This window comes from Papilio machaon, chromosome 3 (genome assembly GCF_912999745.1).
Source record: "Papilio machaon chromosome 3, ilPapMach1.1, whole genome shotgun sequence".
Taxonomy (NCBI): domain Eukaryota; kingdom Metazoa; phylum Arthropoda; class Insecta; order Lepidoptera; family Papilionidae; genus Papilio; species Papilio machaon.
In genome coordinates, this window is record NC_059988.1 from 7,039,618 (window position 1) to 7,048,197 (window position 8,580).

Consider the following 8,580-nt stretch of genomic DNA (forward strand, 5'->3'; position numbering starts at 1 on the left):
CGCAACAAATGAATTTAAGTATATTTCTTAATTACAGTACGATATGAATCATATGCAAGTTACGAATAATCCAAGTCTTAATGTAAATTACACATTCCATAGACAATGTAATAACATAGATAATATAAATGTGTTTTGATTTAGCACAACGAGTCGCGTAAGTGAAAATGTTAGGTGATTAACTTACCCACTTGCGTCATTCTCTGTAACTTGAACCTGCGCCTACTTCAAGAACGTCTCTTCACTTTACTTACTGTCACTTTTCACTCTTGAAACAATTGTATAAAACATAGTATTATTTCCCTGTTTACGAGTGTTTCAGCAGTGGAATTTCACGGTTACTTTATGATATATAATCTAATATATAAAATTCTCGTGTCACAGTTTTCGTTCCCGTACTCCTCCGAAACGGCTTGACCGATTCTCATGAAATTTTGTGAGCATATTCAGTAGGTCTGAGAATCGGCCAACATCTATTTTTCATAACCCCCCCATTTTTTTTTAACTGCGCGCGGACGGAGTCGCGGGCGACAGCTAGTATCTTATATATGACATTTAACTTGAAGGTTATTCCCAAATAAGTAAATCAATAAATTGACAAATTTACATGCTTTTTAATTCAAAAATACATAAAAAAATGTGTGAAAGCAATATTAATAATTCATCGAAAAAGCTTTCACATTCATAAGTGTCATTATTTTCCTTATTAACAAAATAATGCTACTTATTTAATTCACATATTTACGGAAAATTTTCTTTTATAGCATACATATACTGTAGTGTATGTAGGTAAATACAGTTCTAGGTGTGCTAGGTCTTAGAGAAAATAAATGTTAACATTGCTAACGTCACGTAAGGTTCACAAATAAGTCATAACTAATTCCCGTGCGGGCAAAGTGGCTTGGAATGCAGTCGCAGGCGCATTGTGTTCAGTTATCTAAACACCTTGACTCGGCTCCGTTGCTATCCATTAAATACTATTGACTTGCGCCTAACCCACTCTAAGCCACCTTAATTACCGACTATAACGTACTTTACGTCATTACAAGAGCTCAAAGCTTAACATTTTATCATTAAATCGTATTTTTATTTGTTCTGAAAGAAAGGTAAATAGACGCCTTCATTTTGTTTTTTTAATGAAAAATAACTCGGTGTTTAGTCACAACATAGTAATGAACAAAACAAAAGCCTTGCGAACCAATCAAAATAATGGTAGACTGATCTTACAAATATGTATAACTTAAATATTTTATCTCATACAACTTGGAATAAAACAAATGCGATATACGTACATATAAAACGTATTTCAATTTAAGTAATCTTGATCGCAGTACGAAAGAGTGAAAAGAAAAGTACAAAAAAATGGGGGGAGGGGTTCTAAGGGGCAAATTATATTAAAGTCTGCTCGCAGGCCCCTCGTTACGGACCCCTCCAGTCTTTGTGCCTTTGCAAAGCAATTTAGCGCACAACCTACATAGTGTATGTTTAAGTATAAACAAGTCATATTGTACGTGTAACGGATATTGTAAATTGCTAGTCTTCGCACACGGTTTCACTTACGTTGTAAATTATTTTAATATACGACGAATACATTTTGACAAAATACAGATGACTGATACTGCACTTTTTGTTATTAGATACTTGATATGTAGGGAACAGTCTGACTAAATTAAAACGAGTTTAGCTTAAATATTAGATTAAGTTAAGGATCAATGACATCATTTTCATAATTTTGTTTGACTGGGATTACGTGTGCAAAAAATAATTGAACAACGCTACATAGTTACAAATTCAAATGAAATTTTTTACAGATACTTTCCCAAAAACAAATGGTAACTTTAGTTCTCGACAGATCTCCTTATAGCTGTTGCCCGGAACTCCATCGGCACAGAAGAAAAAAGAACTAATTTAGTAGCCTATGTGTTCTTCCAGACATCTACATCGTTTTAAATTTCTATGCCAAATTTCATCGAGATCTGTTGAGCCGTTCTGAAGATACCTACTAACAAATATCCAATTAGCCATCCATACATCCAAACATTCACATTTATAATTATCAATAAGATAAAAGCCTTCTCTTATATGGTGACGAATATAACTTATTGCGGAAAAGGAAATTGGAAGTGCACATCATAAAAATTAAAACAAATCGCTGGCATTTGAGCTTGAAGCTTTCAAAGTCATTATGATCGAGCCGAGCCGAGTTTACACGTTCAAATTAATGTACGTAATAGTAAAACAAAATGCTCGTAAGTACCAGGCGAACATAAAAGAGGTATGAGTCATTACTAAGGTAAAATTAATACCTATAGAACAACAGCGTCCATTATTACACCGTTAGTTTTTATTCGAATCTTAAAATAATTAAACGTTCCGTGCATTTATACGATCGTACGCAGAACTCTTTTGCTGTAAATCTTAAATGAAACAAATTATATCCATTATATAACCAATATTTTTAATAATTAACAACCGGTGAGTCTGACAGTTATTAAAAATGCATAAGACGTATACCAATGTTATATTTAATTATTTTTAAAGGTAAGACGATAGAGATGCGATCATGTACCAAATATGTTGTGGTGAAAAGTATAATAGACTACGATCTCATGATCGGCAAACGGAATTGATTAAAGGTAGGCAAACGCATCTGCATTTGCGAATGTCTATGGACATCGCTTCGCCATTTCGGCGAATTCAGGTGGCCGCTTGCTCGTTTGCCACCTTGTAATATTAAAAAAGTCTTACCTCATTTTAGGTAATCTGCGACTAGCTTTGAACTTATGAAACATATTTTGTCCAAGATGTATTTACAAGATTGTACTTCAGTCTCACAAGGAAATTCTTTTAAATTTTATGCAATTTAATTTCATATATTATTATATATAGGTATATTTCCTGTAGCTAGGACAGACCTAGAATAGTATTTATATTTAGGTACATAAGAGTATAAAAGTATTCTTGATAAAGTTAGAACAGTTCTGCGATTGACTGGCTAATAAACTGTTGAACATCGTTTTAATTACTCTTCTGTAATGCATTTTATAATAATTACAAGCATTTTAATGCAACTAATAAAATAGATTGGACAATTCTTGCACTTCTGCTGTATTCATTATCCATTACCAACATTTAAATAATAATTTAACTTGTATTTAATGTCTTGTATCTGTATTTAATAATTTAAATTAATCTAATAATTGTTATTCTTATGCCTAGGGCATGACTTGTAGTGTATTCCATTATGAAAGACTTTTATATCGTCGCATTAACATTTGTTTTTCTTTTTATTGTTAATAAAATTTACAATAGTTGAAACTCCTGGTTTTGTTGGTTTTGTACATATAGTAACCACATATTTTGTTTTGCAATTTTCCGAACTGAAAAAAAATTGTCATCATTATCAACCTGCCCTTATCCCTATTGAGGGTCGACACAGTAGGTACTCCTCCATACATCTCTATCAGCCGTCATATCTGAATTTACCCCCTTCTTACGCATATCCTCTTTCACGCAATCCATCCATACTTTTTTTGGTCTTCCTCTACCTTTATAACCATCCACATTCAATCTCGTAACTTTTTTGTTAATACGATTAAATATTTTGTATTATCAATATTATTAGGTTTAGATTGTAAACATAAAAATATTTATCTAATACTTTACATTTTTCGTACCTACATGGTTACCTGATACTTTATTGTTCCTGAGAAAAATTATCGCTTTGAGATTGAGTGATTTTTTTCAATTTAATTTATTTCTTTTAACTGCCATTAATAAATTTAATCATTTTTACAAAATAACTGCTAGTCTATATTAAAACATTACGGTAAAATGAAAGGTTACTTACGAATTAGCATTTATTAAGCTGGGGAAGCATTTTAATACGGAAAACGTGAAGTAAAATGGTGCGGGATAAATTAATTTGATATTTAAATTATTCAAATAAGAAGTACTTATAACTGTTAAATAATAACATTGTCTTACTTCTCGTTTCACTTTTAAATAACTGATACCTACCTAATACCATTATGTTTTCAAATTGGTATTGAGACAGTGGAAACTCGCGGTTTTACGTGCATTGAATTCTTAAGACACAATCTTACAAGGTAGAAATAGTAATAAATGTGTACTGGATATAGACAAGTCGTTAAACTAGTTCATGATTATTTTCATTAACTAGCTCAGTTATATTCAATAATTCTTAGTTGCAACTTAACGTCCGTTTATAATTAAGTTTTATAAAACCATCGACGAGACCTGTACATAATTGTACAAATTATACGCTGTATTGAGCTTTCAATTTAATAACTTGGTGAAATGAAATCGTTATACATTACTTGTTTTGTTTTACATATAACGAATTGTGTTATGATAACACAGCAATGTATATCCTAACGAGATACAGATTAAAATAATCGACTTCTTTCAACCTTTTCGGTGTAAAGACAGTTGATATACAATTCTCATAGCGAAATATCTTCCGCTCAAATATTCACTTAAACTACGTCTCAGAAATTATCCTTAATATAACGTTTACTTTTCTATAAAGTTAATTAACTCATGTCATTTCAACTTTAAAAATCACAAGTCAATCTTCAATCCATAAAAAGTGATTGCTGACTTACATTGAATGTATTAATAATGCATTTGAAATCCGGTGTCTTTGCAGTCAATCGACATTTTTTTTCAATCGACAGTAACACATGGCCTCCGTCCACCGACCTGGATAACGGACTGATCCTGTAACAGTTACTTATTTACCTTTTGAGTCAAGGAACGAGGTATCGGGACTTAGAAACTACAACAAACTTCTCTAATTCTCTGTTCACAAAACTGAGATGCCAATATTTTTTTTGTATTGAATATCCGGCTGTAGTAACGCACAATAATGGGTTAATCAATAAATCTTAATTTTGTACTAGCTGTCGCTCGCGATTCTGTCCGCGCGGTATTGAAAAAAAAAACTTTATATGTAGCTTATGTGTTCTTCCAGACTATGTTCTACAACCGAACATCTTCAAACGAACATCCATCCATCCATGTAAACTTTCGCATTTATATTATTAAGTAAGATTAGAATTCAACACTGCAACTAAAATTAATCTGAAAATAAAACAATTGCACATCTCTGATTATACTATTATTCTAGATAATAATTGAAGATGTTAAAACAATTGAAATGTTATGGTCACTAACAATAATATTCTCACTAATGTAATCAACGTAACATACTCGTACTAAAGCAGTACTAGTTATTCGCTTCATGCATTTGATAATACGATACTTTAGTATGAAATGCATTTATGTATGTACTTATGTAATGTCAAGATTCCTATGTAATAGGTGATGTAACCAACGGACAATTAAAACAAAAAAAAAACGTAAAAATTGCTCGACAAAGCGGAATTGAAACTATTGAATTAGCTATGTATATGCTTTTAAAAAGTAAAAACTGTTAGACAATATCTTAGCGAAACAAATAAAAGATTATCTTTTTTATGTAACGCAAATAACTGGAAATATTTGCCAAAATGATTAGATAGCCGGAACAAAATTACACTCACTAGTTGGTACCAAAACGGCCAACATTTGAAAGGAAAAGTAATTGAAGCTTTTTAATTGGCAAAGAGTATAGTTATAGTTGTATTTAGAAGCCGTCTGGTTCACGGAGTACGTGAGTCTATTGATCTGAAGTAACGAAGGGGACAGAATACGCCAACGACATAGGTAGGTTTCGGCATTTCATATTGTCAATGTTACCTTAGGCTAGCCTAAAAAGATATGAAAGGGTTACTACGAGCCTAAAAATTATAACACTTTAGGGGTTTTTTTCGAATCACTCTTTTCAAATAGTGGAAATGGAAGGATGGAAAAAAGAAGTAAATTAGACGGAGGGGAAGTATCCTTTTTCTGTAAATTCTCTCATATATCCATAAATCTATTCACTAATATGTAATAAGTATACTCAGAACGTGGTTTTCATAATGCTAATAAGCACATAAACCATTGAATCGTCAGTTCTAGTTAGCCCTGATTTACGATTTAAAGATTTACGACATAAAATCGTAATTGACACGACCAATAACATGGTTATAGGCTAACCGTATCATTTATTCTAAAGGCCAATGTGTGGAAAAGTTGTTTCAAACGAATTATAAATTTTTAACTCATTCAAGACAACTTTTTACGGCATTTGAGAGAAAGGAATCTTGCAGAAATAATTTAAAAGGTTTATACATTCTATTTATTAAAAAAAAACTTAACTTTAAAGTTTCAATTAATCTCCTTGAAGTTTATTTACAAATTGTTTTTGCTATTTCCTTTTTTTTTTTTAAATAAGAATCTGCTAATTTCTATCCAATAAGACTAAAAGTCATGAGATCTGTGAAAAGTGCAATAGTAACCTGAAATCGGATTCATGCAAGCATTTCGCAAGTATTGTAGCGAACGTGTCCGCCAACCATTATGGATGGTCTTTTAGATGTCTCACAAAGATAAATTACGTTGTTTCATCAATCTAAAATGCCAACTGGATAACGAAATATCGACTATTTGGGCTTCCAATAAGCTTCCCGTTTCTTTGTTTACACAATATGTGAAGCTTCAAATGTTTAAGTGAAATAAATTTCAACATTTTACAAACAAAGCTCTAAAACGGGCAGCATTTCTTATTTGGTATTTTAGTCTACATTAAATTAACGAGTTTTTATACGTTATGACGCACGCTTTAACGTAACTACCAACTGAGATTGGAGTAAAATAAACACTAAACGCATAGTATGTATAGCAGCGAACAAAAATCTGTAATTACATTACATTGCCGTGTATTTTTATAGAAAACTGACAGTTTTTTTATAACCTATACACACCGAATATGAATTTTGATACTTTGACAAGCTTTGCATTTAACTGCTTTAGATTGTTTCATAAGATTTTAAAAAGCTACAATTGAAAGTGCCAGTTATAAAACATAACCTGTTATTTGATTGAAGCTATTACGATATTTATAAAACGTCCGATAGCTGTTCCTAAACGTTGACAATGTCACTATTCAAAGGACAGACAGGCAAAAAAGGCGACATGAATAAACGTTTATTGTTCTCCAAACTTCGATAGGAGTCCACAGCATCCTGCGTCCTGCGCGTACAATGTATTGCACAGTTTAAAATGATAAAAGATTACATGGACATCCAATGAATACTTACCGGATTGCTATATTTATTTTTCTCTTCACAGATGTCCAAAGCCCGCATTTGCGAGGAACGTCAGCCAGGATGCGAATCGTTCTGTTACACGGTATAAATAGTGGGCACTCTCCGAAAATATACGGGTTATGAGTCGGTGTGCACTTGTATGTTTTAAGTTGCGAGACAATTGCCCGTGACGCACGTGTACGAACGCCTCGATCGGCGGCGCGCGGCGTACTGACTGACGGTCGTTTATTCGTATAGGTTATGTTGTGGGGGCCTCGGGTCGGAAGCACGGCGCGCCGCCGGGACGTCGCGTCGGGCGAGGGACCGTAGCAGAAGGGCCGCAACCCGACGTCGACGCGTTTTTTGTCCCATCTAATATTAGCAACAGTATGTTCGAATCCTCTTACTATAGGTTTCTACAGCCGCAACATTCATTCAAAACCATATTGTCCCGTCAGCTTCCCCAAAATAACTTAGCTGACAATTTGTACCAATGTTTCGAAAAGGGAAACCTAGGGTAAACGAGTAATAAAAAAAACACTCGCAGACGTCCCCTTTTTGAAGTCGGTTAAAAACATTTGTAATAATATTAAAAGAACATAATATTTACAAGATGTTTTTTTATATACAAGCTTTTTTATATAGTTTACTGAATATTTGTTTTCATTTGTACATTTGGTATATTATGGAATTATCAAAACTCAAGTTCTAAAATCGGCTATAATTTGCACACAATCTAACTTAGTTCATCTATCAAGTTTGACTGTGGAGAAACCGCAGATTGCACAATTCAGCAATATCTAATTCCAGCTTAAGTCAGCTATCAGACATCCGGAAATACCGCCGACACAGGGAAGTAATTCGAGAGCATATTGCGAAATTTCCTTATCAGACTCTTGTTTGCGGCACGTAATGTATCATATTTATACATTATATATGGACTGAATAGATATTACGTTATTGTGTCACATTTAAGCGTACAACTTTGCTTGGAGATGAACCACTTCGTCATCACAGTGTCCCACTCCTTATTTTACTTGGGGTTGCATCAGGTTTTCGTGCTCAAAACAGTCTGTATTAATCGTCTTATTAGTCGTCACTTTATTCTAAATCCTTCTTCTACCGACGTACCCTTCCATTTTCATAATTATATCCTTGTCACGTGTATTTCTTCCCTCCTCATAATAAACCCACACCATGCCAATCTAAAAACAAGCATTTCAATCGAACAGATTTTTTTAAAGATTTATTCCGTCTTATGAACTTACTCGTGAATTTGTAAGATAGAACATACCTATTTTTAACTTTATTCTTTCTTTTCAATATATAACTTTTTCCTATATCTTACAAAAAAACATTTTCATCACATTAGAAATCAATCAAC

At 32.9% G+C, this 8,580-nt stretch overlaps 1 protein-coding gene across 1 annotated transcript in view; it reads right to left on the bottom strand.

Moving 5' to 3' along the window:
• Window positions 1-7,522, bottom strand: part of LOC106719718 (beta-1,4-glucuronyltransferase 1) — a 54,721-nt gene extending 47,199 nt beyond the window's left edge. Inside the window, exon 1 of the mRNA XM_014514154.2 lies at window positions 7,209-7,522. The gene's annotated coding sequence lies outside the window, so the exon portion shown is untranslated. The remainder of the gene's footprint in view (window positions 1-7,208) is intronic.
• Between the last annotated feature and the right edge of the window lie 1,058 nt (window positions 7,523-8,580).